The sequence below is a fragment of the Heloderma suspectum genome, chromosome 1 (genome assembly GCF_057233095.1).
Source record: "Heloderma suspectum isolate Gila_16-S chromosome 1, 16-S_ref, whole genome shotgun sequence".
Taxonomy (NCBI): Eukaryota; Metazoa; Chordata; class Lepidosauria; order Squamata; family Helodermatidae; genus Heloderma; species Heloderma suspectum.
This window is the reverse complement of record NC_139458.1, coordinates 435,866,948-435,882,129: the sequence shown is the minus strand read 5'-3', so window position 1 is coordinate 435,882,129 and position 15,182 is coordinate 435,866,948.

Below are 15,182 nucleotides of genomic sequence, written 5' to 3'. Positions count from 1 at the left end.
CCAGTATCTACAAAAAATGGAGCAGATCCAGAGAGAGAGTGAAACTGCCCCAAGCATTAAAAAGAGCCTTATATAAAATGCAGTTTCAACAACCTTGTAGTTTATGTTTTTAAGATGTACACTACCCAGAGAACTATGGGCGGTTTAAAAATATAAATAATTAAATATTCCAAAGAGTCATCTTAAAGTTTTCAACCAAACCAATATTGCAAAGTGGAGCAGTTTGGGGGCAATAACTTCTTTGCTTGTCAGAAATTTTGATATTTCTAAAGTCCTTCCTGCATGTAAAGGCTTGATTTCAGTTGTAAGCAATGGCTTGATGTGAATGTTCAACACTTAGGAACTGGTAGAATACCATTTTTATTTCTGCAGTATCAGAGCCAACAACTTTTTAGTTAGTTTATTTATTGAGTTCTCAAAGCAATAATATTTGGGAGGTCAACTTGTTTGACACTTCAGCTGGTTCGGGTGATCATATCTTTGCCTGTTAAGCAGAGATGTGCCTGAGAATTTCGCTCCTGCACAGAGCCTCTTTACCCCTTGCACAAGCCATGATGAAACCAGGAAGCCTTTGCTTAACCATAGTTTCCTGTTCTGTCCAAACCTGGAAACTATGGTTATCGGCGTTGGATCAATCCAGTATATTAAAACCACAGTTTGATGTTGGTTTAATATGCTAGCTTGTTCATAAGCTGGTCACTATAGGGCTCGGCTGTGGAATGTGTTCCAAGTCACAGAGATAGCTAGCTGCAAGGCTCCCAAAGACAATCTTGTCCAACCTTTGTCCCACAACTAGGCCTATCTATCCATCCATCAGCCCGCACAGATGAATTGCCTGTGCAGTTCAGACTATGCCTGAGCACTGGAACTTGTCAAGTAACAATAAGCAAAAGCGTGACTCTAACCATGTGTAGAATGCATTGCCCTATTACTGTCCAATCAAGGAGAGAGCTGCTGGTCAAGTGTTCAATATTAATTGTGGCAACCTAGTTGGTGGCCTTTGGGATGAGGACAGTAAGAAAATTAAATCTTTTGGATTTGTGAAGGTTTAAGGCCTACGGAGGCAAAGGGAAAAAAGGTCAGGCTTAGAGGCCTAGATTTTTTTGTTGGGAGGGGGTATCCCTGAGAGGAGTAGTTTCATTTCCCCTGTTACGTTTCACTTTCATTTCCCCAGTTAAGTTTCATTTCTTCATGTTTGAAGCAGTACTTTTGGTTTTGAGGGAGGAGGGTATATAAAGAGAGCGAGAGAGCCAGTACGAGCAGAGTCCGGAAGACCAGAGCCTGAGGAGAGAGCAAGAAGCAGCAGCCTGGAGAAGTCAATGTATAGCTAGGGTAAAGGAACTTGTGTTTTTGCAACTTTTATTTTCTCTTAAGGCCTTTTGTATCACTCTGCTCTATTGTGTAAATGCCTTTAGTTGTGATTTGCTAGTTTTACCAATAAACTGTTGTGGTTAAACTCTGTGTCTAGAGGGTCAGTCACCCCACATCTACAGCCTAAACCCCACGTTATTGGAAAGGGGAAAGTAAAAGAAGGAAGGTGGGACTCTTAAGGAGGCAAGAGATCCGTAAGGAGTTGCTCAGGGGGCCCAGGACATAAGGGGAACCCTGACAGGGTTGCAGTCCAATGCACATTTACCTAGGAGTGGGTCCCTTTGAACATGATAGAACTTAGTTCAGAAGCTTCTTGGTTAGCAGTTGAGACAGAGGTGGTGACGGCCACCAGCTTAGATGGCTTTAAAGAGGGATTAGACAAATTTGTGGATGATAAGGTGGTTGTTGTTCAGTCGTTCAGTCGTGTCCGACTCTTCGTGACCCCATGGACCATAGCACGCCAGGCCTTCCTGTCTTGCGCTCTCTCCCGGAGCGTGCTCAAGTTCATATTCATTGCATCGGTGATGCTATCTAGCCATCTCATCGTCTGCCGTCCCCTTCTCCTTTTGCCTTCAGTCTTTCCCAGCATCAGGGTCTTTTCCAGAGAGTTTTCTCTTCGCATTAGGTGGCCAAAATATTGGAGCTTCAGCTTCAATATCTGTCCTTCCAATGAGCACTCAGGGTTGATTTCCTTTAGGATTAACTGATTTGACCTCCTTGCAGTCCAGGGGACTTGTAAGAGTCTTCTCCAGCACCACAGTTGGAAAGCATCAATTCTTCGGCGCTCAGCCTTCCTTATAGTCCAGCTCTCACAGCCATACATTACTACTGGGAAAACCATAGCTTTGATTATGTGGACCTTTGTCGGCAAGGTGATGTCTCTGCTTCTTACTATGCTGTCTAGGTTGGCCATAGCTTTCCTCCCAAGGAGCAAGCGTCTTTTAATTTCATGGCTACAGTCACCGTCTGCGGTGATCTTGGAGCCCAAGAAAGTAAAATCTGTCACTGCTTCCATTTCTTCCCCTTCTATATGCCAGGAAGTGATAGGGCCAGATGCCATGATCTTAGTTTTTTTAATGTTGAGTTTCAAACCAGCTTTTGCACTCTCCTCTTTCACCCTCAACAAGAGGCTCTTGAGATCCTCTTCGCTTTCTGCCATTAGGGTGGTATCGTCTGCATATCGGAGGTTGTTGATAATTCTCCCGGCAATCTTAATTCCGACCTCTGATTCATCCAACCCGGCATTTCTCATGATGTACTCTGCATATAAGTTAAATAAGCAGGGTGACAATATGCAGTCTTGTCGTACTCCTTTCCCAATTTTGAACCACTCGGTTGTTCCATGTCTGGTTCTTACTGTTGCTTCTTGACCCTCGTACAGGTTTCTCAGGAGACAGGTAAGGTGGCCTGGTACTCCCATCACTTTAAGAATTTGCCACAGTTTGTTGTGATCCACACAATCAAAGGCTTTAGCGTAGTCAATGAAACAGAAATAGACGTTTTTCTGGAATTCTCTTGCTTTCTCCATGATGCAGCGAATGTTGGCGATTTGATCTCTAGTTCCTCTGCCTCTTCGAAACCCAGCTTGTACTTCCGGTAGTTCTTGGTTTGCATACTGCTGAAGCCTAGCTTGTAGGATTTTGAGCATCACCTTGCTGGCATGTGAAATGAGCGCAATTGTGCGGTAGTTTGAACACTCTTTGGCGTTGCCCTTCTTTGGAATTGGAATGTAAACTGACCTTTTCCAGTCTTGCGGCCACTGTTGAGTGTTCCAAATTTGTTGGCATATTGAATGCAGCACTTTAACAGCATCATCTTTTAGGATTTTAAATAGCTCAGCTGGAATACTGTCATCTCCGCTAGCTTTGTTGTTACTAATGCTTCCTAAGGCCCACTTGACTTCACTCTCGAGGATGTCCGGCTCAAGTTCAGTGACCGCACTATCATGGCTATCAGGGACATTCAGATCTTTCCTGTATAGTTCTTCTGTGTATTCATGCCACCTCTTCTTAATCTCATCTGCTTCTGTTAGGTCCCTGCCTTCTTTGTCCTTTATCATGCCCGTCTTTGCACAAAACGTTCCCTTGAGATCTCCAATTTTCTTGAAGAGATCTCTAGTCTTTCCCATTCTGTTGTTTTCCTCAATTTCTTTGCATTGTTCATTTAAGAAGGCCTTCTTGTCTCTCCTTGCTATTCTCTGGAACTCTGCATTCAGTTGGATATATCTTCCCCTTTCTCCCTTGCTTTTTGCTTCCCTTCTTTCCTCAGCTACTTGTAAAGCCTCATCAGACAGCCACTTGGCTTTCTTGCATTTCTTTTTCTTGGGGATGGATTTCGTTGCTGCCTCCTGAACAGTGTTACGGACCTCCGTCCACAGTTCCTCAGGTACTCTGTCTATCAGGTCTAATCCCTGAAATCTATTCCTCACCTCCACTATATTCAGAAGGGATATGATTTAGGTCATACCTGAATGGTTTAGTGGTTTTCCCTACGTTCTTCAATTTAAGCCGAAATTTTGCAACAAGAAGCTCATGATCTGAGCCACAGTCAGCTCCAGGTCTTGTTTTGACTGACTGTATAGAGCTTCTCCATCTTTGGCTGCAAAGGACATAATCAATCTGATTTCGACATTGACCATTTGGTGATGTCCATGTGTAGAGTCGCATCTTGTGCTGTTGGAAAAGAGTGTTTGCTATGATCAGCATGTTCTCTTGGCAAAACTCTATTAGCTTTTGTCCTGCTTCATTTTGTACACCAAGGCCATGCCTGCCTGTTATCCCGGTGATTTCTTGACTTCCTACTTTAGCATTCCAATTCCCTATGATGAAGAGGACATCTTTTTTTGGTGTTAGTTCTAGAAGGTGTTGTAGGTCTTCATAGAACCGATCAACCTCAGCTTCTTCGGCATCAGTGGTTGGGGCATAGACTTGAATTACTGTGATGTTGAATGGTTTGCCTTGGATTCGTACTGAGATCATTCTATCATTTTTAAGATTGTACCCCAGTACTGCTTTTCCCACCCTTTTGTTGACTATGAGTGCTACTCCATTTCTTCTAAGGGATTCTTGCCCACAATAGTACATATGATGGTCACCTGAATTAAATTCGCCCATGCCTGTCCATTTGAGTTCGCTGATTCCCAAGATGTCGATGTTCAGTCTTGCCATCTCATGTTTGACCACCTCCAGCTTACCTTGATTCATTCATCTGACATTCCAGGTTCCTAAACAATATTGTTCTTTACAGCATCAGATTTTCTTTTCACCACCAGGCACATCCACAGCTGAGTGTCCTTTCGGCTTTGGCCCAGCCACTTCACTCTTTCTGGCGCTACTTGGAAATACCCTCTGCTCTTCCCCAGTATTATATTGGACACCTTCCGACCTGAGGGTCTCATCTTCCGGCGTCATCTCTTTTAGCCTTGTGATACGTTCCATGGGGTTTTCTTGGCAAGAATACTGGAGTGGGTTGCCATTTCCTTCTCCAGTGGACCACATTTTGTCAGAACTCTCTGCCATGACCTGTCCGTCTTGGGTGGCCCTGCATGGCATAGCTTATGGCTTCACTGAGTTACGCAAGCCCCTTCGCCACAACAAGGCAGTGATCCATGAAGGGGTTGATAAGGTTATCTGTGGTTAATGGTCACTATGGCTCTCTGCTACCTCCAGGATGAGAGGCAGCATGCCTCACATGACCAGTTGCTGGGGAGCAACAGTGGGAGATGGCTGCTATTATTGCCCTGGTTATGGGTTAGCTCCGGTTAGTACTTGGATGGGAGTCCGCCAGGGAATCAGGTTTCCTCCATTGAGCAGCAGGTTGGACTCGGTAGTCTTGTAGGCCCCTTCCAACCCTACTATTCTATGATTCCTGTAGGAATCTGGTTGGCCACTATGGGAAATAAGATACTGACAAGAAAGGACTTTGGTCTGATCCAGCATGCCTCTTCTTATGTGGCTTACAAGAAAGCTTTAGTGAAAGCATGCAAAAGTAACAACCCATCCTTGTCTAAAAAAAAAGGTGGAATAAATGTTTATAAAATAAATATGTAGAATATATAGAATATTTCTGTAGCTGTAGATAAGTTTTTTTACACATACACACCCACCCCAAGGTAATATTCACTGTGCCTGCTGTTGTTGGGTGCATTAAAAATGATAAGAGGAGTGAAATATTGTGGGCAAAGGTGTTTATATTTCTAAGAGGAAAGGATGCGTGGGTGTATTCAGTAGTTTCAATGACATTTTGCCTAAGTCCTACATAATGCGGTAATTGTCTCTTTGGGAAATGCACTTTGATGTACATTTTCCATTTGCTCTCTGTAGGTGTGCACCTATAATACTGTTTTTGTCTTTCTCTACAGCAGCTGGTTACCCAGTTCTTGATCCTGAATAGCGTGCCACCTAACAAAGAGGGAATTGAGTGTGGCTTTGGATGTTTTAACCAGGTGCCGTGAGGGGAAGGAAGAAGGGGAAGCTCAAGTGGGTTGCATTGCTGCTTCCCACGCTTGTTCAGAAAGTCCAAAGCTGAGCCTTTGCATCTCTCCCTACAGGGAGGCGTGTGTGCATGTGTGCACGCTTGCATATATGCATGCTTCAAATGCAGAGATTGCACACACATCTTCCCACGGAGAGAGATGCTTTGGACCTCCTTAATTAGCAATAGAACACTGAGCAACAATTCACTTGAGCTTCCTCTTGCTCTAAGGGCCAATTCCCAACGGATTTCTTGTTTTATTATTTATTTATAAAGATTTATATCATCCTCTTCAGTGTTGCCACTCTCCTGGTGGCTTACAGAAATATTCCAAATGCCTGGCCAGCAGGCATCCTTTGCTTGACATCTATGTCTAACATAATCTTATGGTCCACCAGGCACCTCTTGCTCCATCATCAACACCAAACTGTGTTGCAGGGTGTTTGGTGGTGGGGTAACTGAAGTGTGTGGTGAACCAGTTGACAACACTGGGTGTCCAGTGCACCACAAGATGGCTGTTAACCGTCACCTTCTATGGCACGAATTGTGTGAATTGGCTGTCATCCCAGGGCATAGTCTGAAGGCACTTGAGACAGCCACCTTTCTGAAGCTAAGCTGCTTTGAGTCTGGTCAGCGCCTGGAGGGGAGACCACCTGGGAACCACATGTAGCCACCCTGAGTTCCATGATGGAAGAAAGGTGGGATATAAATGTAGTAATAATAATGTAATAGTTCTCTCATGTCTGTGAATGTTCTGGTTCCACCACGTTCTTTTGCAGACTAGGTTTAAAATATCTGAAACATTCCTGTTAATAAAATAGGACTGTAAAAATGGGTGGGTGGCAGAACAATATATAAACCTTGGAAGCTTATGGGGTATGCAGTACACAAGGGACTCTTCAATAGCACTGAAGTGAACTGCCTGAAATTTGAGTATGGCAGGCACTGACATTGTATACACAGAAAGTAGAGGATTTTAAAGGCTGTGTTCAGGCAGGGTCTTGGGGATCGGGGGGATTGGCCCCTACAGAGCCATGGCCTCTCCCAGCTTGATAGTCAGCTTCCTAGACTACCATACCCCCCTCCAGTTCGCCTTGCCACTATTTTATTTATTTTATTTATTACAATTATATCCTGCCTTTCAGGATGAAATCCTACCAAGGTAGTTTACAAGTAAAACAACAATGCATTAATAAAAACCATTATAAAACAAAATTAAAAAGAACAGCTTATAAGGATCTCTCCCACAGGGCAGGTCATGGCAGAAAGCCCTGTGGGGGAAAAGAGGAACAGTCCAGCTGGAGGCAATTTTTCCCTGCTACCTTGTGCCATATATATGGAAGGTTCTACATTCATTATTCCTTGCTACCTGCCACTTGCTTCCCTACTACCAGTTGCTTAAAGTTCATTTATTTGCATAAGGCATTTATAAATCGTCCTTTATAATTATCTCAGGGCAGGGTACAATGCAAAATAAATCAATAGCACAATTAATTATCAAAATGGCAGAGTGAAAGCTTCATTTCTAGTTTAATATACAGCATCCTTTCAATACTTAAAATGCAAACCATTAAAATTCCTGAGGAAATAAAAATATTTTAACCTGATGCCTAAGAGATAGCACACTGGATGCCAGGCCAGCCTCCTTGGAGAGGGAGTTCCATAACCAGGACACCACAGATGAAAACGCCGTCTCCTTTGTTGCCACTCACTTGATCTCTAGGGCTGGTAGCACCCTGAGTCAGGTCAGTCTGTAATAAATCAATTGATTATCCATGATTTGATCTTGGAGGGGAGGGCTGACCCAGTTTGTTAGATTCCAGCTGAACATCAGGAAAAACTTCCTGACTGTTAGAGCAATACAACAATGGAACCAATGACCTAGGGAGGTGGTGGGCTCTCCCACACTGGAGGCATTCAAGATGAGGCTGGACAGCCATCTGTCAGGGATGCTCTGACTTGGATCCTGCATTGAGCAGGGGGTTGGACTCGATGGTCTTGTAGGCTCCTTCCAACCCTACTATTCTATGATTCCATGATTCTATGACCCTCACCAGGAAATGGTTGAATCATGACAATGGGGCCAGAGCAAACCCCTCCAGTATCAGACCACCATCCTCTTCCTCTCCATTGCAAAAACCAGATCCAGCATGTGACCCACCAGATGCAGAGGTCCATTGCTGTATTAGGACAGGTTCAGGGTTGTCATGGTGGCCATGAAATCTTGAGCTGTTGCTAATAGGGCAGGCTTTGCATGGATGTTGAGGTCACCTGGGGTGGGGGGCAGGTCCTCAACACCAGGATTGAGATTACCTCTGACAGCTCAGATAGGGAGACCATTGGGCAGAGGGGTGGGCGTTTCACAAACAGGCCCCCCCCAGTCGACATTTGTCCCTAAAACTGAACATTAGGTACAAATACTCTAATCTGGGTCTCAGCTTGACAGGTCACCTAGTGGGGGAGATAGAATCCCTTTAGATCAGAGATTCTCTCCACCGCCCCCCTCCCAACTCTGAAGCCTGTGTTGGTGCCATAACAAGAGCCCAGGCAGACACAAGATCAACTTCTACCAACTACTCCACCCAGGTCTTAGTAATGCAAACTGGGTCAACCCTCGCTTCCAAGACCAAATCATGGATAATTAATTGATTTATTATGGGCCAACCTGGCATTTAGCAGTATATATTTATTTATTACACAGATTTGTATACTGCTTTCCAATAGAAGTATCAAAGTGGTTGACATAATATAACAATAAAATAATCGCTGTTGAACAATAAAAATATATAACTGACTGGGTCATATTTCAGGGAAGGCTTGCTTCAAGAGGTAGGTCTTAAGCGGGTGCCTGAAAGTTGAAACTGTAGGTGCCTGCCTGATGTTAATAGGGAATGCATCCCAGAGGGTGGGTGCTGCAACACTAAATGCCCTATTACAAGTACTATCACAAAAAACAAGACAGGGACATAAGGGGTGAGGCGATCCGTAATAGCATCATGTGGCCTGAGGGCAAGTGGGCAGGACTACTTGGACTACCAAGGAAGGGGAGAGGATTGAAAGGGGCCCCAGAACGTAATAGTCTCACCCCTTTTGTGCCCTCTCTGACTCGCACCACCATATCTCCCCCTGCCGGTTACCACTGGAATGAAAGTGCCCCACATTTCTAAATGGTTTGGAAACACCCACTTCTTCTGTAAGCCTGTGTTGAAAGGATGTGGTAAAATCCATTCTGTAACCACTCCGTGAGTACAACATGGTGTTTGAAGGGTGTTACACGGAAGTAGTCCCTGCTGACTGCCCTTGCGTATGCAGCCTTGGGCTTTCCAGTGGAGGGGGAGTTCCACCCTGGTTTCAGTTGAGGCCTTTTTTCCCCCTAATCCCTTTTAATAGCGGTATAATAATAGGCTTGCCAGATTCAATATAGCACAGGAGTCCTGTATGCTTTCTCGAGACTCTGTTCCTCCGGGTTGAACTTAATGTGATGACAGCTATGCAGAGGTTGCTGAAAAGCACTTACTAGTGAAGGCTGACATGAAAAAGGCTCTTGCCACCTTCGTGGCTCCAAGTTTTCCTGGATATACAGACACCGGAAAGGCAGGATTAAAGGTGCGTGTGGGGAAGGATGTAGGCTGAAAAAAAGAGAAGTTGTCCACTGCAGGAAATGTCCTCCTCTTCCTTGCCTGAAGTCAGGTTACAGTGTCTGGAGCATTTTAGTTTAGCAAAAAGGCGAGTAAGGGGGTGCATAATGGAAGTTGTAAAATTATACACGGTGTGGATAATTCTACAACCAGGAGTCACCCAGTGAATCTGATTGGAGAGATAAAACAACGAAGAGTCTTGTGGCACCTTAAAGTCTGAGAAATGTATTCTAGCTTACACTTTCATGGACACTGTCCCCTTCATCTGATGCAAATCAAATTGGCAGATTTATATACATGTGCGGGGGGGGGGGCAGAGGAATGTAAACTGTTGCAGTCGGAGAGAATTGAAATGCAAAAACTACTTTTTCACACAGTGTGTAGTTAACCTATGGAATTAGCTGTCACAAGATGTGATGTCGGCTGCTAGCTTAGATGGCTTTAAAATGGGACTGGACAAATTCATGGAGGAGAGGCTATCAATGGATGCTAGACAGGATAGCTACCTTCAGTAGTTGCTGGGGAATAGTGGGAGAGGGCTGTTCCTCTCATGCCTTTCTTGTGGGGGCTTCCCAAGACGGATCTGGTTGGAAACAGGATAGGCCTTTGGTCTGATCCAGTAGGGTGCTTCTAATGTGTCTGGCTCAGTAGCAGAGAGGAGCTGGGTGAATGTGACCTACAGGGTGAATGACAGTGCGATTGTGGGAAGGTGGGAATTGGCAATCCTTTTCAAGCTTCTCCCTCGAACTGTAGCCTTACTTCACTCCTAGTTTCCTATCTATGGGTAGAATCCAACTAAAGTCCTACTTAGAGCAGACCCATTTGAAATGAATGAGACTCACATTAGTCAATGGGTCTACTCTAAGTAGGACTTTAGTTGGATTCCACCCTATATGTGTTGGCTATGTACTCTCCCCCTCATTCTTTTTTTGTTTTGTTACAAGGAGGGTGATGGATCATGCCTCCAACCACTAAAATTCACAACTTCTTAATTAAAAAAGAAAAAGTGCCAGGTTAAAGAATTTCACGAACTATATTCCATGAAGTTTTCATTTGACTTCAAATACATCTTTTTGTTTGAAACTGCTGGTTTCTGGCTTGCTTAGGGAGCAATCCTATGGCCGCTAGACAGTGGCTAGACGGCCATAGGATATCTTGTTTTCCGGGAACCAACCTGGGAGCCCGCGCTCCGAGGTTGGTTCCTGGGGAGTTGACCTCCCCCCACTTCCACGCTGCCTCTGAGGCAGTGCAGAACAGCCCCATCCTCTGTGCTCATAAGTGGAGCACGGAGTGGCCGAAAAGGGGCATGTCTGGGGGTGTTCTGGGGCAGGGAGGGCAGAAATGCCTGTACACAGCCTCCTCCCCTGCTCAGCCCTTCCGCGGCTAGACAGCCACAATTGGCTGTCTAGCTGAAAATGCAGGGCAGGAGAAGCGTGGAGGGAACGATCCCCTCCGTGCTTCTCCTGCTCTGCCTTGGATAGGCGGTCGCCTCCAAGTTCGGAGGCGGCCACCTGTCTGGATAGGATTGCGCCCTAAGTCATGGAAGTAACCACAAGACATATCAAAACTTAAATGTGTTCTGGTATCTTGGTTTGATATAGTAAAAGCAAAGCAATTGATTGATTGATTGCATTTATATCCCACCTTTTTTCCTCTTGCAAGAAACCCAAGGCAGCTTACATTATCCTCCTCCTCTCTGTTTTATCCTCACAACAACAACCCTGTGAGGTAGGTTAGGCTGAGAGTCTGTGACTGGCCCAAAGTCACCCAGTGAGCTGCCATGGCCGAGTGGGGACTAGACCCCGGATCTCCCAGCTCCCAGTCCATCACTCTCACCACTACACTACACTGGCTCTCATTTGCTGAGATATTGTCCATTTTGAGGAAGACAAACTCCAGATAACTATTGACAAGGAAATGACATATACTGTAGACCCTCGTGAAGGTTTGGTACAGAATCATTTCTACCAATGCTTCCTTCACCTATTTTCAGAAAGTTTTTCAGTTGTGATGATCATAGACATAACTGTTTTACAGAAGCAAATTTTGTAGGGGATTGGTGCCACTTTTATCCCTATGACTGGTTCTATAAGATTAAATGCAAATTCTGGAGACATTCTTAACTGTGCAAATCAGCTATGAGGAGGAGGGGAGCTGGTCATCTTTGATGTGATTGGGGAAACTGAATGATCTCTTGAAAGGAATGCATAAAACAATAGTTTAGATTACTTTGAAAAGGGGGATTAGATATCGATGATGTATGAGGAGCTACTAGCTAGGATATCTAGATGGAACCCCCATGTTCAGAAGTAGTGAACTTTTGAGTACCAGATGCTAGGGACAAGCAGGGAAGGATATCTTCATATCCTGCTTGGGACCTTTCTGGAACCATCTATGAAGCTATTTTTGCAAACAAAATTCTGGACTGGATGGACCCTTGGTCTCTTATGACCTTAACCATCATCTGGCCCTAGTGGGGAGACAGACATGGCTGGAGAAAGGAGTGGATTTGTTTGGCCAGTGCCTCCTACCCTTCTCTGCACTCTTCTGCTGTCATTTGACTGTCTGTGGACTTGTGCTGGAATGGTTCATCTTTTTCTCCAAGCGGTGCAACGTGAGGATATTTAGTTGAGCCAAGTCAGTTCTGGGGTGAGAAGCATGAGGTGGAATCACTGCCTTGACGAGTCCCTTCTTCTCCAGCAATCAGGCTCTCTCTCTTCCCTTTCTCAGGCTCCCAAGTGGAGCTGAGCAGTGTATGAGACCTGTTGGAATGGGTCAAGTAAGGCTGGGCAGAGGGGGTGTGGGAGAGTATCTGCTCCTTTCTCCCCAGCCCTGTCTGGATTTTGGGAGCCTGGCGCAAAAGTTGCTCAGGACATAGATCTTTGATTCCTAGACTGTCCAGGTGAAAAATGGACAGGTGTCACAGGAATATACAGAGCTGCTTTTATATCAATATATTTTGTCCATCTAGCCCAGTGTTGGCTACTGACTGACAGTGGCTTTCTAAGGCTGGCTGGGGCATGCTGGGAGCTGTAGTCCAACACAACTGGAGGGCACCAGGTTGGGGAAGGCTGCTCGAAGGTCTCGGATGGAGAAAGGTCTTTTGCATCACCTGCTACCGTTTCTTTATTTTTACCTGGAGATTTAACTCGGCACCTTCTGCATGCATAGCAAGTGCACTATCACTGAGGGATGATTCCCCCATCCCAAGACAACTTTTACCCTGTGCCCATGTGTATTTGGAACTGTATATATGTATGTATGTATGTATGTCATATAGATCAGTGCACAGAGTCAGAGCATTTTAAATGTGATGCTGGTGTCTCGAACACCTACACGGGAGTCCAAGTGACTAGTCATGTTTAAATCACCCCCGATATGTGCTTTATGCATATATGCGCTATAGATGCTAGTGAAGATGTTTTGACATTTTAAAGATGGGAGCCATTGGTGGCTGGTCCCCCCCCCCCCCTTCGATTGAAGACTGGCAATCTGCTTTGGTGTTTCTGGCGGAAGTACCTTTTATGGAATAGCCTAAGTTGTTTGTGTATTTGAGGCAGAAAAGCCAAATGACATCTCCCCCCTTCGTGGCGTTACAAATGTGCTAACAGCAGCACGCTCCTGTGCATGCTTACTTGGTGTTCAATCAATGGGAATTACTCCCAGGTAAGCAGCCTTCCCCCACCTGGTGTCCTCCAGATGTGCTGGACTACAGCTCCCAGGTGCCCAGGCATGCTAGGAGTTGTAGCACAACACACCTGGAGTGCAGCAGGTGGGGGAAAGCTGGTGCATAGGATTGCAGCTTTAAGAATTGACTGTTGCCTCTTAATGGCCATGCAGTGGGCCAATTAACACTTGCCTCATAGGACTGGCACAAATCAAATGTCGTTTTCTGTAAGAGGTGTCATTTTGGGGGATGGCTGGTGTAAAATCTTGGAAAATATGACATAAAGATCACTCTTCAGGCCCATTAGATTAGCATTTTAGATAGAAGGTAGCAAGTTTTCACTGTGCTTCCATATCTCTATGAGGCAAAGGAAATAAAGCCAAATGACCCTGATGGGAAGGAAAATGGGGGAAAAACATCCACAGGAGGCTCCTGGGCTCACCAGATTGTGTATGAAAACGACATTGTTGTTGTTGTTCAGTCATTAAGTCATGTCCGACTCTTCGTGACCCCATGGACCATAGCAAGTTCATATTCATTGCATCGGTGATGCTATCTAGCCATCTCATCCTCTGCCATCCACTTCTTTTGCCTTCAATCTTTCCCAGCATCAGGGTCTTTTCCAGGGAGTTTTCTCTTCGCATTAGGTGGCCAAAATATTGGAGCTTCAGCTTCAGTATCTGTCCTTCCAATGAGCAGTCAGGGTTGATTTCCTTTAGCATTGACTGATTTGACCTCCCTGCAGTCCAGGGGACTCGTAAGAGTCTTCTCCAGCACCACAATTAGAAAGCATCAATTCTTTGGCGCTCAGCCTTCCTTATAGTCCAGCTCTCACAGCCATATGTTGCTACTGGGAAAACCATAGCTTTGATTATACGAACCTTTGTCGGCAAGGTGACGTCTCTGCTTCTTACTATGCTGTCTAGGTGTGCCATAGCTTTCCTCCCAAGGAACAAGCGTCTTTTAATTTCATGGCTACAATCAACGTCTGCAGTGATCCTGGAGCCCAAGAAAATAAAATCTGTCACTGCTTCCATTTCTTAGAATCATAGAGTAGTAGGGTTGGAAGGGGCCTACAAGGCCATCGAGTCCAACCCCCTGGTCAATGCAGGAATCCAAGTCAGAGCATCCCTGACAGATGGCTGTCCAGCCTCATCTTGAATGCCTCCAGTGTGGGAGAGCCCACCACCTCCCTAGGTCATTAGTTCCATTGTCGTATTGCTTTAACAGTCAGGAAGTTTTTCCTGATGTTCAGCTGGAATCTGGCTTCCTGTCACTTGAGCCCATTCTTCCGTGTCCTGCACTCTGGGATGATCAAGAAGAGATCCTGGCCTTCTTCTCTGTGACAACCTTTCAAGTACTTGAAGAGTGCTATCATATCTCCCCTCAGTCTTCTCAAGGCTAAACATGCCGAGTTCTTTCAGTCTCTCTTCATAGGGCTTTGTTTCCAGTCCTCTGATCATCTTTGTTGCCCTCCTCTGAACCCTCTCCAGTTTGTCTGCATTCTTCTTAAAGTGTGGTGCCCAGAACTGGACACAGTACTCCAGATGAGGCCTAACCGATGCTGAGTAGAGGGGAACTAGTACTTCCCGGTATTTGGAAGCGATGCTTCTATGAATGCAGCCCAAAATAGCATTTGCCTTTTTTGCAGCCACATCACACTGTTGGCTCATATTCACCTTGTGATTGACAACAATTCTAAGATCTTTCTCACTTGTAGTGTTGTTGAGCCACGTATCCCCCAACTTGTAACTGTGCATTTGGTTTCTTTTTCCTAGGTGCAGAACTTGGCATTTATCCCTATTAAATGTCATTCTGTTGTTTTTTGCCCAGCGCTCCTGTCTATCAAGACCACTTGGAATTTTGTTTCTGTCTTCCAAAGTATTAGCTATCCCGCCCAATTTTGTGTCATCTGCAAATTTGATCAGCATTCCCTGCACCTCCCCCTCTAAGTCATTAATATAAATGTTGAAGAGCACTGGGCCCAGGACTGAGCCCTGCGGTACCCCACTCGTTACCTCTCCCCAGTTTGA